This window comes from Schistocerca serialis, chromosome 1 (genome assembly GCF_023864345.2).
Source record: "Schistocerca serialis cubense isolate TAMUIC-IGC-003099 chromosome 1, iqSchSeri2.2, whole genome shotgun sequence".
In the NCBI taxonomy this organism is placed as follows: domain Eukaryota; kingdom Metazoa; phylum Arthropoda; class Insecta; order Orthoptera; family Acrididae; genus Schistocerca; species Schistocerca serialis.
In genome coordinates this window covers 1,225,847,001-1,225,867,901 of record NC_064638.1, presented here as the reverse complement: position 1 = coordinate 1,225,867,901, position 20,901 = coordinate 1,225,847,001, and the positions used below count along the sequence as shown (strand labels likewise).

At 46.4% G+C, this 20,901-nt stretch overlaps 1 protein-coding gene across 4 annotated transcripts in view; it reads left to right on the top strand.

Moving 5' to 3' along the window:
• The window catches only part of LOC126419085 (fibrosin-1-like protein), a 731,992-nt gene that overhangs the window by 422,044 nt on the left and 289,047 nt on the right, over nucleotides 1–20,901 (top strand). The gene's annotated exons all lie outside the window — the stretch shown is intronic.

The window sequence follows — 20,901 nt, the reverse complement described above, 5'->3', positions numbered from 1 at the left end:
TTTTTAGTGGTATATTATAAATATTTAGTGTATTGTTTTGTTTATTGTTACTACATTGTCTCTCTCTGTTTCACGTTGCAGATCAACAGTTTTCGAACAAAACCTGAGTTACACATTGAGAAGTTCAAATGTTGCTATAAATACTGTTTATATTTTAGGTAGCAGATGGGAGAATAACTATGCAGAACAAAAATGTTCCGTAGTTTACGCGGCCCTTCATGTGTCTTCACTCAGTTTTTAGATGATTTACTGTTCCAGTTTTTAGGGGAATCTGATGAGAGACTGATCGCACACGTACGTTTAAAAAAAAAAAAAAAAAAAAAAAAAAAAAAAAAAAAAAAAAGCGATAGTTATGAGGAGGTAACGCGCGATAGGTATGCAACACACCTAGCATACAGGTAATGACCAAAGGTAGCACCGTAGTGTTCGCTCACTTGTGATAGTCCAAGGTAGCTTATGGTAGTTTTACAGCTCTTCTTCCAGTTACAGCCTATAGTGTTTCATGATGTCTTTTTTTAAAGATTTTCAGACATTGATGTTTAGGTAGCACACACACAGCATGCTGTGCGTGGTTCCACTAGGAAGTTCACAGATAATGTACGTGTAGCGTGGGGTGGAGAATAGCGCAGCTCGGTTACTCGCTTTGGCGGCGTTTCTCAGGAAGGGCAGGCAGCGGCGGCTGATTAGCGGTGGCGCCGCGGGGCGGGCAACAAACAAGGCCATTAAAACACTAGAGCCGGAGCGTGCGTGTGTCAGGCGGGGGCGGAGCGGGGGCGGCGGCGGCGGCGGCGGCGGAGGCGGAGGCACTCGTGCTGGAGAGCGCGGCAATTAGCGCGCCTGGAGCGGCGCTCCTCCAGCGCCGAGCGGCTGGCGCCGAGGACGCGGCCTGTCGCAGGAACGCGGCCCAAAGCAGCCAGCCTACGCGACGTTTAGTACCGCTACAGTATACACCGTCTGATCAAAAGTATCCGGACATCTATACGTAGAGCGATATTGACCAATAGACGACACGAGAGGCGAATCCGACAGCATAAAAGGAGGCGGGGAATATCATGTGGTCAGTACAGGACCAGGAGCCGGCCGGTGCAGCCGACGGTTCTGGGCGCTTCAAATGGCTCTGAGCACTATGGGACTTAACATCTATGGTCATTAAACATCTATGGTCATTAGTCCCCTAGAACTTAGAACTACTTAAACCTAACTAACCTAAGGACATCACACAACACCCAGTCATCACGAGGCAGAGAAAATCCCTGACCCCGCCGGGAATCGAACCCGGGAACCCGGGTCTAGGCGCTTCAGTCTGCAACCGCGCGACCGCCACGGTCGCAGGTTCGAATCCTGCCTCGGGCATGGATGTCTGTGATGTCCTTTAGGTTAGTTAGGTTCAAATAGTTCTAAGTTCTTGGGGACTGATGACCTCAGATGTTAAGTCCCATAGTGATCGGAGCCATTTGAACCATTTGAACAGGACCAGGAGTTGCACATTGGATAGATCAGAAGAGCTCAGTGACTTCGAACGTGGTCTAGTCATTGGATGTCACCTGAGTAACAAATTCATCAGGGACATTTCAACCCTTCTAAACCTGCCATAGATGACTGTTGATAATGTGAAGTGTAAACGCGAAGAAACAACCACAGCTAAAACAAAATCAGGCAGTCTACATGTAGTGACAGACAGAGACTGTCGATCATTGCGGACGATGGTTTTAATAATAATAAAAAAAAAAAACATGATTCGGAGTGCTGAATCACGCTGTATCCTGTGACAGTCCGATGGAAGCTTTTGGCTTTGGCGAATGTGTTGAGAACGTTACCTGCCTTCAAATATCGTGCCAACGTTGAAGTATGGAGGTATCGGCGTGGCCCGCGTAATGGTCTTTAGAAAACGCTAAATTCGTAACGGTACGAACACTTTTTACAGCATTGTGAACTTGCGTCGTACAGTAGACGAATAGATCAGTAACGGTAACTGTTGGCATCAACGCTCTCTTGGCACTGCCCAATGACAAGAGATGAATTGGCATGGGTGAGCAATGGTTTGTGGACGATAACATTCCTGAAGTGGACTAGGTTGCCCAGACTCCCAACCTGAGTCCAATGGAACACCTTTGGTTCGAGCTGGAACCTCGACTGCGTTCCAGGCCTAGCGTCCGATAACATGATCTCCTCTGATTTCGGCTCTTGATGAAGAATGGGCTGCCATTCGCCCACAGACGTTCAGACACCTCAATGAAAGTGTCTGGGTATTTAGCCGGTTCTATTAAGGGGACCTGGACGCGAAGATGTAACATTTTCATCCCATATTTTCATAGTGCATTACTGTTGATGTGTAACACATCGGACGTTGCGGTTTTTTTACATTAGGTAAATCTATACTAGAAATTTTGATTTTTTCGCAATGAAAGTTGAATTGCAACAAACTGTCCACGAGATGGATTTTGAATGTACGTTTAGTTTTCGTTTCTATTATCTGCGGTATCATGCGTTTGATACCACATGAACTGCGCCAGGCTTCGCTCAATATCCACAGAATTAAGCTATGCCTCACATCTTGTAGTTCCGAGTATCGTACATACGCCCGCATCTCGTGGTCGTGCGGTAGCGTTCTCGCTTCCCACGCCCGGGTTCCCGGGTTCGATTCCCGGCGGGGTCAGGGATTTTCTCTGCCTCGTGATGGCTGGGTGTTGTGTGCTGTCCTTAGGTTAGTTAGATTTAAGTAGTTCTAAGTTCTAGGGGACTGATGACCATAGATGTTAAGTCCCATAGTGCTTAGAACCATTTGAACCATAGTACATACCATTGGTGATGGTAACTCTTAAAGAAAATGATTATTTCCTGAGATATATTATAAATTATGTGAGCAATAATATAATTATATGGTTGTTGAGAGACGTTTGTTACAGTTTGATATCAGACGCATGTTGGCGCAGATAATGGTACCAAAAACGAAACGTGCATTCAAAATTCATGCCGTAGATAGATAATTTATTGTAGTAGGTAAACTTTCATAGATACAGTAATTTCATACAATTTCTAATACTTCTTTACCTAATTCTACTTGGCGTTGGGATAAGCCTGCAAAGTTGACGTTAATATTTCCATTACAGCAGATGAGTAGCCTTAATGCTTTAACCAAGTGTAATTAACAGTATAAAAATATTTAAAATCATGTTTCACAGGCATTACTTAATAACCTAATTCGTGCTGCGGATTTGTGACACGGGTGTTCATAGCCATTTGGCTGTGTTTCCGATGCATTGCCTGGCTTCATATTTAGCGAAACAGTCGATGGTAATAATTTACCAGCGAACGCTGTATACAAGCGTGCCAACGCGATTTTCGCAGCAACGGCACTCTTTGTTTACCTTGGCTCTATCTCGGCGCGTCATGCGAAATTGCCGCCGGACTTGTCGGACGTAGTTTGCATTGTGTGTTTCCGCCCGCCGCGTTTTCCGCTCCACTGCGTCGCTGTGCCATTATTCGCCGTCCACACATCAGCAGTGCAAACAGCATCAAATCGGGAGGTGATAACGGCTTGAATCGCTGTTGCACTGTTGTGGGGACCGACCTCACAGGAACAACGGCGTTTACCCTGTCCCAGGTCTGACGCTCGGTTCTCGCTCTGTGATTCTCTGCAGCCCCGTGACTGATTTAAAGCAGGCAAAGTGAAAAAAAATTCCCCTGCAGTGGAGGTGAGCTGTAGAGATAATTCTGTTCATATTTGGGCCGTATTCAGGCTTATAATGTCTTTGAGTATGTATGCGAATTAAAAGTTGCACATTATGTGCATATATGAGCTAGGAATTTAAGGTTAGATACCTGACAGAGAGGACTTGCCTACAGTAGTGTTCTGGAAAAGAAGCGTGTTCCGATGTACACTGTCGTATTTAGGATACCCTTTATTAAGTAATAAGCTGCATCAGGCGAAATATCGTTATAGAAAGCTTGTCGCTTTTGCTGAGTCTACATATACACCTATACCTCGCAGTCGCATAACAGTGTGTGGCAGAGGGTATTTCTGACTGATGCGAGGTAAGTAAGAGCATCGGTGGAGTCTCCATATGAACTCTAGTTCCGATTTTTCTCGTCGTAGGTATATGGGAACAACTAATAGGTTGCCTGATACTTGTCGGAACGTATGCTTTCCGAATTTTGACACGAACAAAACTTTTGTTGTTACAGCTGTCGCAGGGCACTGATGTACATCTCCGTAACACTTCCATGTGCCGTGAACAAATTGACGAAATCATCTTTTGGTCTACCCTATTAATCTTAAGTGTTCAATATATCTCTGACCTACAGCCGTATGCCAAAGAAGTTGAGAATTTCCTATATCCATGCTTTAATAGTAATTTACTTGGTAGCAAGATATATGTAGATCGCTTGATCAGCTGCTTTGGTGTCAATAATTATCATTGTAGATTCTCACCCACGTCGGCCACCCATGTTGATCCTAGTTTCCTTTTTCTGTAAATTGGGCCAGAATTTCTGCCTTGGCATTTGTCTGTGTATCTCGGAAAATGTCAAGTTCCTTTGCATTACAGATTTCACGCTCAAGTCACACTCACAAGCACGTGGATGAGCTGGTTCCCAGCACAGAGACAGACAGGGGAGAGGGCATCCTTGGAAAGTAAAACATACTGTGTTGGTTCTCGGGTGAAATCTGCTTTTGTGCATAAAGTGAATACAAGTAATGAAACGAAGTTGTGCAGAGAAAAGGTATACGCCGATCTGTTTTAACATTTCGTATTTACATTTGTCCATTTAATCACTAAGAAGTACATGGCCTGCGGTGAAACAAAGTCTGCTCGAGCGACAGTATAGGATTTCCATCATTGTATGGAAGCGGGGCAAACTGTAAAACAGCTTTATCGGGTGCGCACGATCATAAGCTGTTCATAGTGACATTAAAGCGGCCTCGAGGTCTTTCATGTCGTCCTGCTACCATTCGTTCGTTTTAATCTAGCCTTATTTACCCTGCCTTTTTGAAATATCAAACGACGCGCCCGCCCATCGTAAGGTACTTTAATATTTTGTAGGCTTCCCCCACCCCAGCCACCTACCCTGCTTTATTATTCATCAGATCTATTTTTTATTATATTGTCCCGGACCTCTCCGTACTTTATTTTGCACGAGACAAGCGATTCATTAAGCCGAGTTTTAATTGATTGGCATATTTCATCACTTAATTGAGTTCCGCGTCGTGGAAACGAGGTGCGTTTTAATAATTCACGCGTGGGTCGATAGCGGCTGCGACCCGAAGCGGCCGCTTCGCGCATCTGCTCTGCCAGTCCCCTCTGCTGCCCTGTCCTCTTCTTTTTCGCCTATTTTCTCTCTTCCTTCCGTCTCTCCCCTGTTGCGTCTGTATAGCTACGCGCCGTGGTTATCACGTTGGTCATATGTTGCGGGTAACTAAGTCATCTCCCTCGTTCGCTTCAGCGAAATTCCAGAACAAGTACGGTTTGTTTCCCGTTCGTGAATTCTCTTTTCCTATAGCAGGTGAAGTCGTTACGTTAAATCGTCAAATATACAGAGATGACCTCAAGGAAGTAACGCCAGTAGACACGGACAAATGAACACCTGCAAGTTTCCGGCTTTGATTTCGGGTCGGGTACACAATTTTAATCTGCAGGGAAGTTCCTTACTGCGTTGGGAGTAGCCCATACGTTGTCTCTCATTCCTTTGCTGTATCTCCGAAAAAGTGCTTCGTTTAAGAAAAAGGAAAGCTGCCGTCAACCCGAAGGTCGGTTTGAACATCACGGTGTGTCTTCGTATTTCTGCGACCATCGAACTGACTTAACTTTGTAAAGGGGACCAACAGTTTAACGCAAACTCCTGACAACGGTGAAACTCTGCGTTTTTCACATTGACAGACATCTATAGATGTGAAAGAAATGATGTGTGACAGATCGCGTTGTCGATCGGAACGTAGGAACTGACACTATTGACTGCCAAAAGGTGATAAACCCCTACATTCTGTAGAACTTTAAGAATATTAGCGGTTGTGCTGCTATTTTTTGAAGAGAAGTTCGTATCTCTGTTTTTATGATTTGTAGATAATTCATAGCAGACGGAGAACGTTGTGTTCATATTGTCTTCGATCGGCATGAAAGATACTGCACCATCTGTGCTAACTTCGCCGCAAGATAGTTCGATGTATCGTACGCAAATCTGTCATTTGATGTACGGGGCTACTATAAATAATTCATTCGTTTTCAATGTTCTGTATTTTACAAAGTATTACATATACAGATATGATCGATGCATGAATAGAATCGTAATCTCACCGAGTTTGCATTGTGCTAGCAGTTGGCGTTACTAGTGGAGAGACTTGATAGAATGACGACACAGTAGAAAGACAGTTCTTGTGTATTTGAATGTGCGGTATGTTTGTCTATTACAACATTTATTTGTAAACGTTAATCGTTACAATGTGAGGGTGTGGGGTACTGAAAATCCTTCTGAAATTGTGGCGTATCAACGAGATTCGCCGAAGGCTAATGTTTCCTGAGGAGTGTCACAGACGGAACTGTATGAGCCGTTTCTCTTCTGTGAGAAGGCTATGACGGGTGCTCCGAGAATTTCATCGCGACAAGACGGGGCATCCCCTCTTTGGAACATCGCTGGAGTGGACGTATTGGTGATGGTGATGTGGCGCTGTTCCCGAGGTCCCCCAGGTTGCCTGAGAAGACGCGTTTTGATTTTTTCCATTCGGTGTACGTAAGTCCCGTGTTTACGTACCTCCAGAGCCAAGAAAACAGGAACGGCTTAGAGAATGCATTAATGCTGCTGTGATCATCGCTGACAGGATGTTCCTACACATGGTATGGAACGAACTCCGCTTGGACGTGTGTCGTGTGATCGGAGGGGCTCATAAAACATTTGTATAGTGCAAAGTGCAATCTCGGTGAGTTAACAGTAATATTTACGTATCAGTCACATCTTTATACGCTTCAGAAAACACAGACTTTGGAAAACGACTCGTGGGAAAGCGTAAAGTATACTGTATGCAAATTATTTTAAACGCTAATTTTATGAACGCGATAACGACATGAGATCGTCCGCGGTGTTACAAACTAGTGGTAGTGCTGGTGCTGGGGGTTTTTAAGCTATCTCCTAGGTAGGTGGATTACATTTCCTGAGGGTTCTTCCAGTGGCTCTTATTCTGGCGTCTACCTTCCCTATGGTTAGCTTCACGTGGTCGTTTCACGTCCGCATGCTTGTACGTGTTTAGGGGTAGCCCCAGCTTTTCGACTGTCGGCTCCTCCGTTCTCTGGGCAGACGCAGAAATAGGAACCCAGTGAGCTCCACACAGTGAGACACCAGCGAGGAGACTGTAACACCAGCTGCGTGAATTATTTTCGGCAGAAATCGCCCTATCCCGTGTTGCGAACCGGCCCGTTAACCGGGTCGGCAGCGAGTCCTAAATTCTGGCACAGATAAGGCTCACAATGGAGTGCCAACATAATACGGGCGCGGGGCGGCTAATTACGGAAAGAAGGCATGCGCGCGCGCCCACACACACACACACACACACACACACACACCTCGCCCAGAATGGGCATCTCTAATTAGGCTGGATCCTAGCCAGACCTCTCCTCGGCAGTAAAGCCGTTCTCTCCACAGGAGCACGGAGGGCTGCGCCGCGAATGTTCGCTGTAAAACGCGCCCGTCTGCTTTGTGCTCTGGCAAAAATTGCCTTTACGGTGTGTCTACAGAGCAGTGTAGCTGCAATTACGTACGCTCCAACAACTCATTTACGAGTCTTACGTGCTCCTAATATCGCCAATAAGTGTAGTCCACCCATGAAGAAAGTAACGTATGAGACTTTGTTCGACGTACAGTTGTCCGTGTCCCGTAAGATTGATTGAGGATACAGGGAGAAGAACTAAAGACGACTAATGCGCTTTGTCATGGATTGGCGGATATAGAATAGTCAGTTTAATGGATGGCTTTCCCGACATCACCCAGTTAACCCTCCGGGACGGAGCCAAAATTTTCGAAATATGAGGTAGGACTTGGTACCAGCCTGGTATTCACCTAGTGGGATGTGGAAAACCGCCTAAACACCTCATCCAGCCTGTCCAGCACATCGACCCTCATCGTAATACCGCCCGGTGGATTCGATCGCCGGCCGCGGTGGTCTAGCGGTTCTAGGCGCGCAGTCCGGAACCGCGCGACTGCTACGGTCGCAGGTTCGAATCCTGCCTCGGGCATGGATGTGTGTGATGTCCTTAGGTTAATTAGGTTTAAATAGTTCTAAGTTCTAGGGGACTGATGGCCACAGATGTTAAGTCCCATAGTGCTCAGAGCCATTTGAACCGTATTTCTTTTTTATTTTATTTTTTTTTTTATTCGATCCGGGGACCGCGCTCCTCCCTGTCCCTGAAGCGGCCTTTTAACACGTACAGCTCTTCCGGCAGGTTAAGTGGTAGATTACATATTCCCGATATACTATCGGTTCGAACAGCGACTAACACTACCCGAAAAGGAAGCTATCTGCTTTTGTAGTCGCACTTTTGTGTGGTGGCTACCGTCACCAGGTCACCCCAGTCGCCAAGATCACTTATCCAAGTAGATGCGTAAGTGCGTCTTGTAAGCTACTCACATGACTAAAGCAAATAATATTTTTTTTTTTCTCCAGTGGTAAATGCTACAAGAGGAGCGTTGTGTTCACGATGTGGGTCACTGTTAAAATCCCGGAAGCTTGCGTTCCTGGAAGAGTCAAGCAAATACATTTCACTTACATATATCTCGCGAAAAGACTGTGAGAGTAAAATTAGATAGAATCCACTTCTCACCGGCCCTTATCAAAAGTCTTTCTCCGCGTACACCATTCGCTTCTCAAAAAAATGTTCAAATATGTGAAATCTTATGGGACTTGACTGCTAAGGTCATCAGTCCCTAAGCTTACACACTACTTAACCTAAATTATCCTAAGGACAAACACAAACACCCGAGCCCAAGGGAGGACTCGAACCTCCGTCGGGACCAGCCGCACAGTCCATGACTGCAGCGCCCTAGACCGCTTGGCTAATCCCGCGCGGCATTCGCTTCTGGAACAGGAAAAAAAGGGGAGGGGAGAGTGTGGGTTTGGCTGTCTGCTATCCTTAGAGCGATCATTATCTAAGTTACAAACAAGATTAAACAAAACTGTATACATACATTTGTATTTTTTGTATATTTTTTGTTTTTATCCTTTTATAAAATTCTCAGAAAATGTACTGTAATGAAACTGAATTTGTGTGATTTAACATGTACAATCACACAATGTACAACTTGCTATATAAAACAGATCTTCACTGGAAAATAAATGAAAGATCCTCCCTCTACGTCAGCTAAGAGTACGGAAGAAACGAGAGCAGGGAAGCTGTCTACAAGCTGCGGGTAGCTTAACGCAGAAGTAGCAATCACATGCATTAAATATCTATGGATATGTGGCCGTGGAACTAATCATGGAAACGGTGGATGCCAGATTGAGATTCACTGGAAGAATCCTTAAGAAGTGTAATTGGGTTGAGGAACATGATATATGGACAAGTCAAATTGGCTTTTGTTTATAACATTCACGTTGCCTTTCTGTGCCTGTGTTCATCCTACACACACACACACACACACACACACACACACACACACTGTACAACGTGACGTAAGTTTTCCACCTCCAGTCTCATGTGACGTCATTCTTGGGATGGAACAGAGTGAATTTATTTCCAATTTTTTTATTTTTATTTTTTTCGTTGCTGTGAAATATTTAGAGTCGAGAGTTGTTCAGTAAGAACACGCAGTGAGCGTAGCCGAATTCCGACTCGAAGAGGAGTTGGCTGTAAAAATGGTCTGGTGATCGGCGTCGAGTGTAGGGCTTGTGCGGTGGGCGCAGCAGACAAGTGAAGTGAATGAAAAAAGACGCGCAGCCGGCGCTGCAAGGCGTGCAGGCAACGGCCGGGCGGGCGGCAGTCTGCAGCCGCGTAACCGGATTCCCGGGGCGTGCCGAACGCGAGAAACCGGGAAACAAAGGCGCCGCTCCGGCGGAGAGGAAGGCCACCTCTCGAGCGGCCGGCGCTGCCGAGGGCGGCTCGAGGCACCGTGGCGGCGCTGGACGAGGGTCGCGTTAACGGCCCGCGCTCTCACTCTTCTCTGTAGCGTGCCGTACCCCAGTCGCTGGAAACGGAACCCTTCTGGGGTCACTTCGTTGTGTTCCCTCTGCTGAAAACACTTTACTCTCAGACCGGGTAGAAGTATGAAGCTGAAATTAATGTCGAGTACTACGGTCCTTAGATGGTGTAAAAATTTTAGCGAAGTCATTGCAAACACAAGGTAAAGCCATTTATGTCACATAATTTTATACAAACTCGCTCTTCAAAACCAGTAGACGAATCATCTACACCAGAGGTTCCCAACAAAATTTTCTCGAGGACCCCCTCGTCGAGCATGATTTGTACCCTATACATATCACAGTATCAAGTACCTAAAAAAGCCAGATTGTCTTTTTATGCGTTTTATATTTTTGGTTCTTAGAAAAAGCATTGACATATTCATTATTGAAAAAATATTGAGCTTAAAACTTTTTCAATTTAGCCACAATTGTTGTTGTTAAATTTTTGATTATTGCTCAAAATCTTTGTCTTCAAGTCTGGGTGTTTAGTATGACAAATGCATTATCTTCCTCTTCATCTGTAGGCCTTTCTCGTTTTAACGAACCAATTTTTAACCAACGGTCCATTTTTAACTACGCGAACTGTAGCTTACAAAAAAAACAACGCTTTACAAACACTACTGTTTTAATACAGAATTTTTAATATGTAAACAATACGGTCTGTGGAAGCACTGGAAATAAATTAACAATGGCCAATTGTCGTCTGAATTGCGAGTTTCTGTGGAAAGTGACTGTCAGTTGTCAGCTGGAAAGAGGCAGCGCGCGTAATCTACCGGCATACAGCAGAACTATTTGCATCTATCTAATTCTAGTTTTGCGCTAGAATGTGCTAGTGTCAGTTGGCTCTAGGAAGACGCTAGACGCAAAAGTTAGCGTTCACTAAAGCTCTGCTCATACAGGAAGCGGCCAAAACTAAAAATCTGTTGTAATACGAAATATATTTAATATATTTTTTCTTCTAATAGCATCTTGCGGACCCCCACTGAAGTGACAGAAGTCATGGGGCAGCTATATGCACGTATACAGATTGTAGGGAAGCAGCCTACTCACGCTGTAGTAAATTTACATCAGTTTCCATTGTGTGCCAGCCAGTCTGCTGTAACTAGCTCTGACGTCATAAATGTTGCGCAATACCTTAAAATCAAGCAAATGAACTAAAACTTGTCTAGCATGTCAGCAATAATACTAAATTAATGTGTGTTAAATATCAGTTTGATAACTTCAGCCATTTCCGAGATTTGGACGTTTTTCTGAAAAAATCACTGGCGCAACAGAAAAGAGCTAGAGACTTCAAAATTTATATTTAGATTCATCTTTCATTATGATTTAATAAAAACAGTACTTTGGATTTCACAAATTAAGACTTTAGTGGAAATTCATGATTTTCTGATTTTCATCTCAAAACTGAAGGAAGCAAGATAGATTAAGTAGGGCCCGCATCTCGTGGTCGTGCGGTAGCGTTCTCGCTTCCCACGCCCGGGTTCCCGGGTTCGATTCCCGGCGGGGTCAGGGATTTTCTCTGCCTCGTGATGGCTGGGTGTTGTGTGATGTCCTTAGGTTAGTTAGGTTTAAGTAGTTCTAAGTTCTAGGGGACTGATGACCATAGATGTTAAGTCCCATAGTGCTCAGAGCCATTTGAACCATTTAGATTAAGTAGGTTAATAAATAAGGCTAGGATGTTTAGATTTAAATAGGTTGGAGGTCCGCTATGATTATGAAGATGTGTAAAGTTTCTTTTTAATACCTATAAAATTATAGCGATAGCGGATCTCAAAAGGGACAGTTCAGAGCTCATCTGCTGCGTGCAGGGTAATTTAATTAATTCTCTCGCTCAAAGTAGTTAACTTAGCCACGTCAAAATTTTATTATCAATACTTACCTGCGTGCTGAATGCACGTTTAAATTAAGAGCTTCTTCGGCCACCAGCCAAAGAAGCTATAAATTATTATGTAACTTGAAGTGGTGCGTTACTAGCCCAGCGGCTAGTCGGGAGAGCGGAATTGATCAGGCGATCCCTCAGCCGTCCGCACCGCGGCTTTATATATAAGAACACTGCGCGAGGAAGCAAGGCCCCAGTTCTCTCCAGACGCTGAATGACACGCCATCTGTGTCGGTAGTCGCGTCACATCAGTGTATCTGCTACAAACAGCCTCGGGTGCCGTATTAAGTTACTAGAGATACGCGGAACCATGAAAACATTTCATGTGAAGTGTTAATTCTGGAAGGATTTTCATTATCTAGCTTCAGTTTGCGTTTTGTCGTATTTTCACGTGCCGTCGCGGGACAGTCATTCTACCAAATATTTAGCGTGGCGTTTGATGAAATATTTTCATCAAATTATGGCGAGCATTCTTTTTAACATTTGATTCGGACATTTATAGTTGCATCAGCGCATTAGACTCTGAACTGTTCTGTTAGTTAGGTTGTAGGGATACTTGTGGTTTTTATTAGTGAATTTCAGAATATACTCAACTATTTTGGAAAACCGTTTTTGATTAGAAATCCCGGACAATCTCCTAATTCCTCAGAGCTATAAGCTGCAGCTATAAGAACATTCTCAGGTAAAGTGGGCACTAGGATATCTATTTACTGGCTCCAAGTTTTATTAAATCACTTTCTGGGGGTCACGGAGTAAATAGAGAGCCAGTGTTGAGAACGGCAAAAGACAGCAATAACAACATTCTAAAAGCTAGAAACTGATTCAACTTGCAAGTGTTTATACAGCAATCAGATTTAATTATTTATTACAAACTTAACCGCCGCCCCACAAGATGTCTGTAGTATCGCGTAAACAAGGTGTAAAATAGCAGTGCATAGGGGGTAGGGGCAATTTGTACTCACGTGATTCGTGTGAAAAGGTGCCGGCGTGGTTGTGGCCGCACACGGCGTGAATTACAGACTTCGAACGCGGAATCGCAGGTGGAGCTAGACGCGTGGGACATTCCATTTCGACGATCATTACGGAGTTCAATATTCCGAGATTTCGAGAACAGCAAGTTTCAGGCATTACCTCTCACGTGGTGGCCGACGGCATTCACGTAACGACCGGGAGTAGCGGCGTTTGCGTAGAGTTGTCAAGTGTTAACAGACAAACGACACTGCGTGAAATAATCGCGGAAATCAATGTGGGAAGTACGACGAATGTATCCGTTGTGACAGTGCGGCGAAATTTGGCGTTAACTGGCTTATGGCTGCAGACTGCCTTTTCTAAGAGCGCGACATCGCCTCTGGCGCCTCTCCTGGGCTCGTGGCCATATCGGTTGGACCGTAGACGACTGGAAAGCCGTGGCTTGGTCAGATGAGTCCCGATTTCTGTTGGTAAGAGCTGATGGTGGCGTTCCAGTGTCGCGAAGTCCCCACGAAGCTACGGACTCACGTTGTCAACAACAAATCTTGCAAGCTGATGGTGACCCCAGAATAATAAGCCTGTGGTCCAACTGAACCGATCTTTGACTAGAAATGGTTATGTTCGGCTACTTGTTCCGAAACACTGCTGGAATTTTTGTAGATCACAAAGCGCCACATCACTGGGCCACAGTTGCTCGCTATTGGTTTGAAGGACATTCCGGACAAATTGAGTGAATGATTTGACCAACCAGATCCCCCGACATGAACCCATCGAACATTTATGGGGCATAATCGAGAGGTGACTTCGGGCACAAAATCCTGCACCGTCAACACTTTCGTAGTGATGGATGGCTCTAGTGGTAGCATGGCTCAATATTTCTACAGAGGACTTCCAACGACGTGCTGAGTCCCATGCCACGTCCAGTTTGCTGTACTACTCTGGGCAAAAGGAGGTCCGACACAATATTAGGAGGTACCCACGACTTGGGTTGTGTTGTTTGGGGAAGAGACCAAACAGCGAGGTCATCGGTCTCATTGGATTAGGGAAGGATCTGGAAGGAAGTCGGCCGTGCCCTCTCAAAGGTACCATCCCACATCTTCTTTGATCTTCATGGATGGGAACCACGAAATAATCTCGGGCGTCCCGTTCATCACCCGCATTCAGCGTACGTGTACATGTCCTGCCTCCGTCTCCCTCTCCTCCAGTTGCATCATTGTTAGGACTTCACAATAAACTGTAGGTTTGCCTACAAACGGGTGGAGTAGCTAGTTCAATGGGTTCACCTCCCTTCAATGGGGTTCACCTCCAACAAGACTATGCCCAGTAAAGCACATTGCCATTCAAGTACATTTCTCATTCTAAATGTGCGGGTAGGAGGTTTTTCTTTTTTTTCATGTGTGAGTGAGTAGACGTAAACCACAGCGGACACGCAAGTACTTGTGAACATGGTGGCTGTGCTGTCGTGCAGTGAGAAAGCGAGAGGTGGGGGCTGCGCGTCGCCCCCGCCGCCCCAGACGGGCGATACCCGGCGCCGTAAATAACGTGACCCTGTCCCGGCGGCCGATAGCGGCGTACAGGCCGGGGCGACCTCCGCCTTGTCCTGCCTTATCGGCGCGCCTTCCTGTTCTCCGCCGCTTATCTCCGGGACACCTCGTCCCGTGTTGTCCGCCTCGCGGACAAATGCGCGGCTCGCCGCTGGCCGCGGGCCTCCCCTACTTCGTGACGGCTCTTTTTCTCGGAAGAGTTGTGCTGAATGCTGTGAAGTGAATCATACCTGCCACTGGTTACGGTAGCCCACGTTGGTGCAGATAGCACTAATTAATTTCAGAGATAAATGAAGACATGTGTCCGCTGGTGCTGTGAATTCACGTAAATTTGTTTTTCGCCAGTTACATTCTCCTGATCATTACAAACGTTTGTGTGTTAACACAGAGCGGACAGATGCGTGCCCGAAAAGAACGTGATCTACAGCTGAACGAAATCAATTCGCTGACAGCGTATTTCTTGACATTAGCTGTATTAGATGCAATCTACTACTCAATAGTGACATCCGAAAATACTCGACGGACCGGTACTCGAACCCTGATTTCTCGCTAATAGCTAGCGGTAGTCGTTTCGGCTATCCGTGCGCGCTCTTTGGATAGGACATATGGAAGTTAACGTCGATCGAGGGAGCGTCTACAGATAGGCGACCGCTTGCGATAAGCGGGAAATTCGGTTTCGAATCCCGGGCGCCGGCCGATGTGACCGCGCGGTTCTAGGCGTTTTAGTGTGGAACCGCGCGACCGCTACGGCCGCTGGTTCGAATCCTGCCTCGGGCATGGATGTGTGTGATGTCCGTAAGTTAGTTAGGTTTAAGTAGTTCTAAGTCCAGGGGACTGATGACCTCAGCTGTTAAGTCCCATAGCGTTGACAAAAATAAACTAACAGTGAAAAGTCATGTGCTCACTTATTCTCCTAGCCGATAACTTGGCGAATATTGCTGAAGAAGTCATATGTATTGATCTTACACAGTTGCAATATTTACACTGCTGCCGAAAACCAGTTAACGCACGATACTCCACTTAATCAGTGGGCTATTCCATCCTGTTATTTAACGGAGTTTTTGCTTCTTTAACGGCGTGTTTCGGTACCGCAACTGCGCGGTTTCTGAGTACAAGGACAGCAGAGCAGCGCTTGCAAACAAAAAAAATAATAATTACTTTAGTTTTCCGAGGAGACAATTAAAACTTTATGACCACCCGCGTTATTCCCAGGTGTGTTAGCGCGCGCGTAGCGGCGCGGTCACGCGATGGCAGGGTGTTACCACGGGGCTGGGGTGCCGCTTGCGCTCGGATGCCCGTCCCCCTCCCCCTCCCCCTCCAGGCCGGTGTAAACAGCGGCGGCTCCCTCGGTGTCCGGCTTGTAAGCCGGTAATTGGCGGCGCGTTTGGATTGGCTTAACAATTTGATTGCAGGCTAATTGCAGCTGCCGGCCCTCGCGCCGCGCGCCTTGTTTTCAATCAAACCGGCCGGTATTACCGAGTGCGGTTCGCACCCTCGTGCGCGCCCGCATTCAGCCGGCCGTCTCTCGCCGCACGCTTTTGATGTGGCCGACTGCTAGCTGCGCCGCAGCCTAGCAGATCAATAGGCGGACGCTGCTAAACTGCGCTCTCACCGGTGGCCGTTTAAGATTCTGTCTAGCAAATTGGTCTTCTATTACTCGCTTACAATCGCACCAGGTGGCGGCACAGTGCCCAACGAAAATGTTACAGTTAGGCCGGTGGTTGTCTAACTTCTTTGCTCAAGAGCCGATACTGACACTGGGGGGCGTCCCCTTTGGCCGCCTATGTACAGAGTTGTTATTAACTGGTAACCTGCAAAAATTAGTATTTTACGAGATCCCAATAGACTAACTATTGTTAGGGTGTGATTAATTGGCCGCCGGCTCGCAAGTGCTGGTCGTTGAAAGTTTAACCACTCGAAACACTTTGTGTCGACTGTTTTGTGTTTCAGGTGGCTGCCACCACCAGGGATCCCAAAGCTGTGACACTGTAAATGCATGACGAAGTTTTGATCTGTTGCTGTGTGAGCTTATGATTAGTTGATTGACAACATTAATTTTACTTACATTTAAATGCATTACGCAGTATCAGACACTGTCACAAATGTTTTGAATGGCATTGCGTTATATTACAACGACCTTAATTTAACATCATACTCCTTGCTACAAATCTGTACCGCATTTGAATATCACCTTCTCTATGCTGCGCGTTCACGAACCCATGTTACTGCCGAATGAAATGTATACCGTAGCAGTTGATCAAAGCCCGCAGTGGCCCCGCTACGTGCCATTGACGTAAGTGGCCAATATTACTTAGTTCCACGACCGAAATCACCAAAGCCAACCAAAATTAAATCCGTCGTAAATTATTAGTCTTTTCAACTTGTTTGTTACGGAGCAGGAATATTCTGAAGATGCCTTTAACTTTAGTTGGCGTTTTAATTCGGCTATTATCTGCTAGATACATATTACAAAATCAGGCTGAAAACGCGGGCCACACGAAAACTTGGTGCGGCCCCAGTTTGACGATCATTGTTTCAGGGCTTTACCCTGCGCTCGTCCACTTTAGTTGAGGACTTGCCCTTAAGCACCATGTTGTGACTCCATTCTGCTTTTATAACTCAGTTTCCCTGTAGCTCCGTTAATGTTCACGATTGAACAGTAGAAACGAACGAGGGTATTATCTTCAGTGGAAGCATTTACGATTAATATGACAGCACTTCGTTGCTTAATGAGATTTTATATGTGCACAGAATTTATGACTCTAGAAGAATCATAGTTCATTCTCATTCTCTCTGTTTCAAGAGTATACTGACGGCGTTATTTAAACTTCGCTTCAGTGTGAAATGGAAATAGCTACATGGAGCTGTACAGTGTGTCTTCGTGGCGAATAGCTCTTTAAATACATGTTGTTCCATCACAAATACAAAAAATCGCGTCCAAATTTATTTGCACGCAACAGCGCTCCTGGGGAATGTGAACTTACTTAGGTAAACTGGAGGAGAAAACTGGTGATTAAAATTTCAAGAGAAGATCACGTCGCAACGGAAAAGAAACCTGAACTCGACGATCGTTCGTGACTCCCAACTATAGTGCCCACAAAGCAGCTGTATCCTAAGTTTTTGCGTGTCATCCAGAGCTTCAGACCGTCAACTTACCATCAGTCCTATTACCTTTCCGGTGAGCAGTGTTCTCACAATTTCACCTGCACACTTATATTAGCTCGTCTAGGCCATTTTTTTGCAGAAATCACTTGTCTGCTGTGTGGCAAGTACGGTAAATAATTACCAAAAGTACGGTAAATAATCACTATAGAATTTAACGTTTCCGGTTGCACATTTCAAAGATTCAGTACCGGTACATATCCTGTTAGTTCGCGCAACACCCATAACCACAAAGTTACCGCTTCGATTGTCGCGTCCCGTCCACGTTGCACTAGTTATCTGTGTACGCTAAAGGCAAACGTGCTCGGACGCACATCTGCGCGTCCGTATGAGCGAATGCTTTCCCCGTAGTCTTATTTTATGATGCTCTGATACACTTGACACAGTGGTCACCGAAATGTATTCGCCAGGTGCAGTTTCTTCGGAGCTGTAAAACAGGTACCGGTCAGCAGCACTGCGAGAAAAAACTCGCTGACGGCGTACATCAAACGATTGCGGCTGGTTCAATTTGCACGTCGTCGGCAGGTTGCTGTGTAACGTGGCGCGTCTGTTACTCCCGATACGGCGCGCTCTGCGGCCCGTTCCGCCAGCTGCTAACGCGTCGCTTTTTTCACCGAGGCAAGTGTTTACCGTGCGTGGCAAATTCTAATTAAAAAAAAAATCTCTCCCGCGCAACCGTCGCCCGTCACGCGCCGTCCGCCTGCCACGAAAATCTCTTAACACCGCCTCGCGGCTTAATCGCGCTGCCGCCGACCGTGTCACGGATTGCTCGCGGAGGGAGCGGCTGCAATGGAAGCAATTGCCTCTGCTGCGCTAAAAATGTGAGCGAGCTTTGTAATCGGCCACGCCAAAACAGCCAGTTCTCTTTTACGATCTGTCGACATTTTCGGGCATTCGATTGCGCTGTCCGCTCCGTATTTCGCCTTCTCTCTCTTTTTTTTCCCCGTTTGAACTTCCAACAACTGTAAATAGGCGGAACATTTTCAGAAACTTTCATGGTGGTTGTCATTTGGCGACCGGATATGGTTCACACACAAGCGAGCCTAATGGTTCTCGTTTGCCCAACACGGGCAGAGTTCTATAACTTACTTTCCCCATACCTGACGCGCCTTCTGTGTGTGAGGGAGGGGGGAGTGCAACAACAGTTTATATGGATTCGGAAACGGCGCGACGTTTCAGTTTTTTTTTTCTTAAAAATTATTTGACCGAGCGCAGTGGTTAGCACACTGGACTCGTATTCGGGAGGACGACGGTTCAATCCCGCGTCCGGTCGTCCTGATTTGGGTTTTCCGTGATTTCCCTAAATCTCTTCAGGCGAATGCCGGGATGGTTCCTTTGAAAGGGCACGGCCGACTTCCTTCCCCGTCCTTCCCTAATTCGATGAGACCGATAACCTCGTTGTTTGGCCTCTTCCCCAAAACAACCCAACCCAACCCTAAATCTCTTCAGGCAAATGTCGGGAAGGTTCCTTTGAAATGGCACGGCTGACTTCCTCACCTATCCTTCCCTAATGCGATGGGGCCGATGAACTCATTATTTGGTCCCCTCCCCAAATGAAACACCCAACAATTATTTCTCAGAAAAACCTACCATGCAATACCCTTACAAGCTTTTCAGACTGTTTCTGACCATTCTCTATGTACGAACGTAACTAACATGAGGATGATATTCCATCGGGAATGTCGTATGCAATAGAAAACAGCAACATTTATGGACAGGCCTTTTTATTACTTTGATCCTCCGATGGGCAAATAAAACCTTGAAGATGCTGTGCTTCGGAATGTATATGTGCGTGGAAAAGTAATTTGACTTTATAGTTTTACAACCATAATAAATGTGTTCAGTAATCACCTTAGCTTCCTCCAAGCACGTTGTGTGCTCTTCTAATTACAACTTCATCTACCACGAACGATGTACCTAGTAGTATAATTACTAAACAATAACGTAACTGATTCAATTAAAAATCTGGTTGCTGTACACAGCCAACTCTGCCAACCATCACATTAATTTTCCCTGCGAAAAACGAACTGTTAGGCGCTGTACTTTCAATTTTCACCTAGCTCGAGAGGGGGAAGCAATTTTTTTTCTCCGACGTGTGGCTCATTAAGATAATTTTCGTCTAGACTCAGCCACGTTTTCATTAAGCTTATGACACCCTGCTCTCCAGCTTCAAAGTGCCGGTGCCAAATGACTGTACACGGTCTTGCTGCCGTAATATGGATGTGTGTGTGTGTGTGTGTGTGTGTGTGTGTGTTTCGTTTGCAGCGAGAACGGGTGGAGGAGGGGGGGGGGCTAGAGGGGTGTTTTTTTTTCGTGTGCGAAGTCGCGCGCTTTGATTTCTAAGCAAGTGCTCACTAATTAGATGGGCGCGGATTCCTCTATCTTGCGAGCGCTCACGCCTAGCGGGTTCGGAAGAAAAAAAACCACGTGGCGCCCGCGCCGAGTTTGCGAGCACTTTTGTGGATAAGGAAGCGTGGCTAATGCGCGGCCCACTGAGCTCGTTTTAATTTGCGTGCCTCTCTCTCTCTCTCTCTCTCTCTCTCTCTCTCTCTGCGCGACGTGTCGGCCGTGTACACGCCGGGCAGGGTTCTGTGGCCCTGGTACGGCCATTATATTAATTCGGAGGTCGGCGGCTGCGGGCCATTTTATTGTGCCCGCGAGTGTAGGCGGCGGCGCACCGGCGTCCGGCCGGTGCTTAAATTTAATGAATTTTTTTCCTCCTCCTCCGCCGCCGGCTGCCGGCTAGGAACCAGCAGAGGGTCCGCTCGAGAGAATCACCGCTGCGGCTATTTGCGTGCGCGTGCGGACGTCACACACACACACACACACACACACACACACACACACATGGGGCCCACAAGAAGAGGAAGGTGGGGAGAGGGAAAAAAAAGAACGCGGAAAGGAAGAAGCCGTGTAGCGCGAGGCGGTGCGGCGCAGCTGACGCGGTAAACAGTCGCAGCGCGTGCCTGCGACACCCGGACACTTGTTTTTTGCCGTCTTTTTTTGTACCGCGCCGCACTGTACTCTGCGGTGGCGACGCGACGCAGCCTATAAATTTTGTCCTGTGCGGCTCTGCGACTGCATAAAGAAGTTCCCTGTGCACCCGCTATCACCCCCTGCCCCTGCTGCAAAGGGAAATCTCTCCCCATATCCCCCCCCCCCTCTCTCTCTCTCTCTCTCTCTCTCTC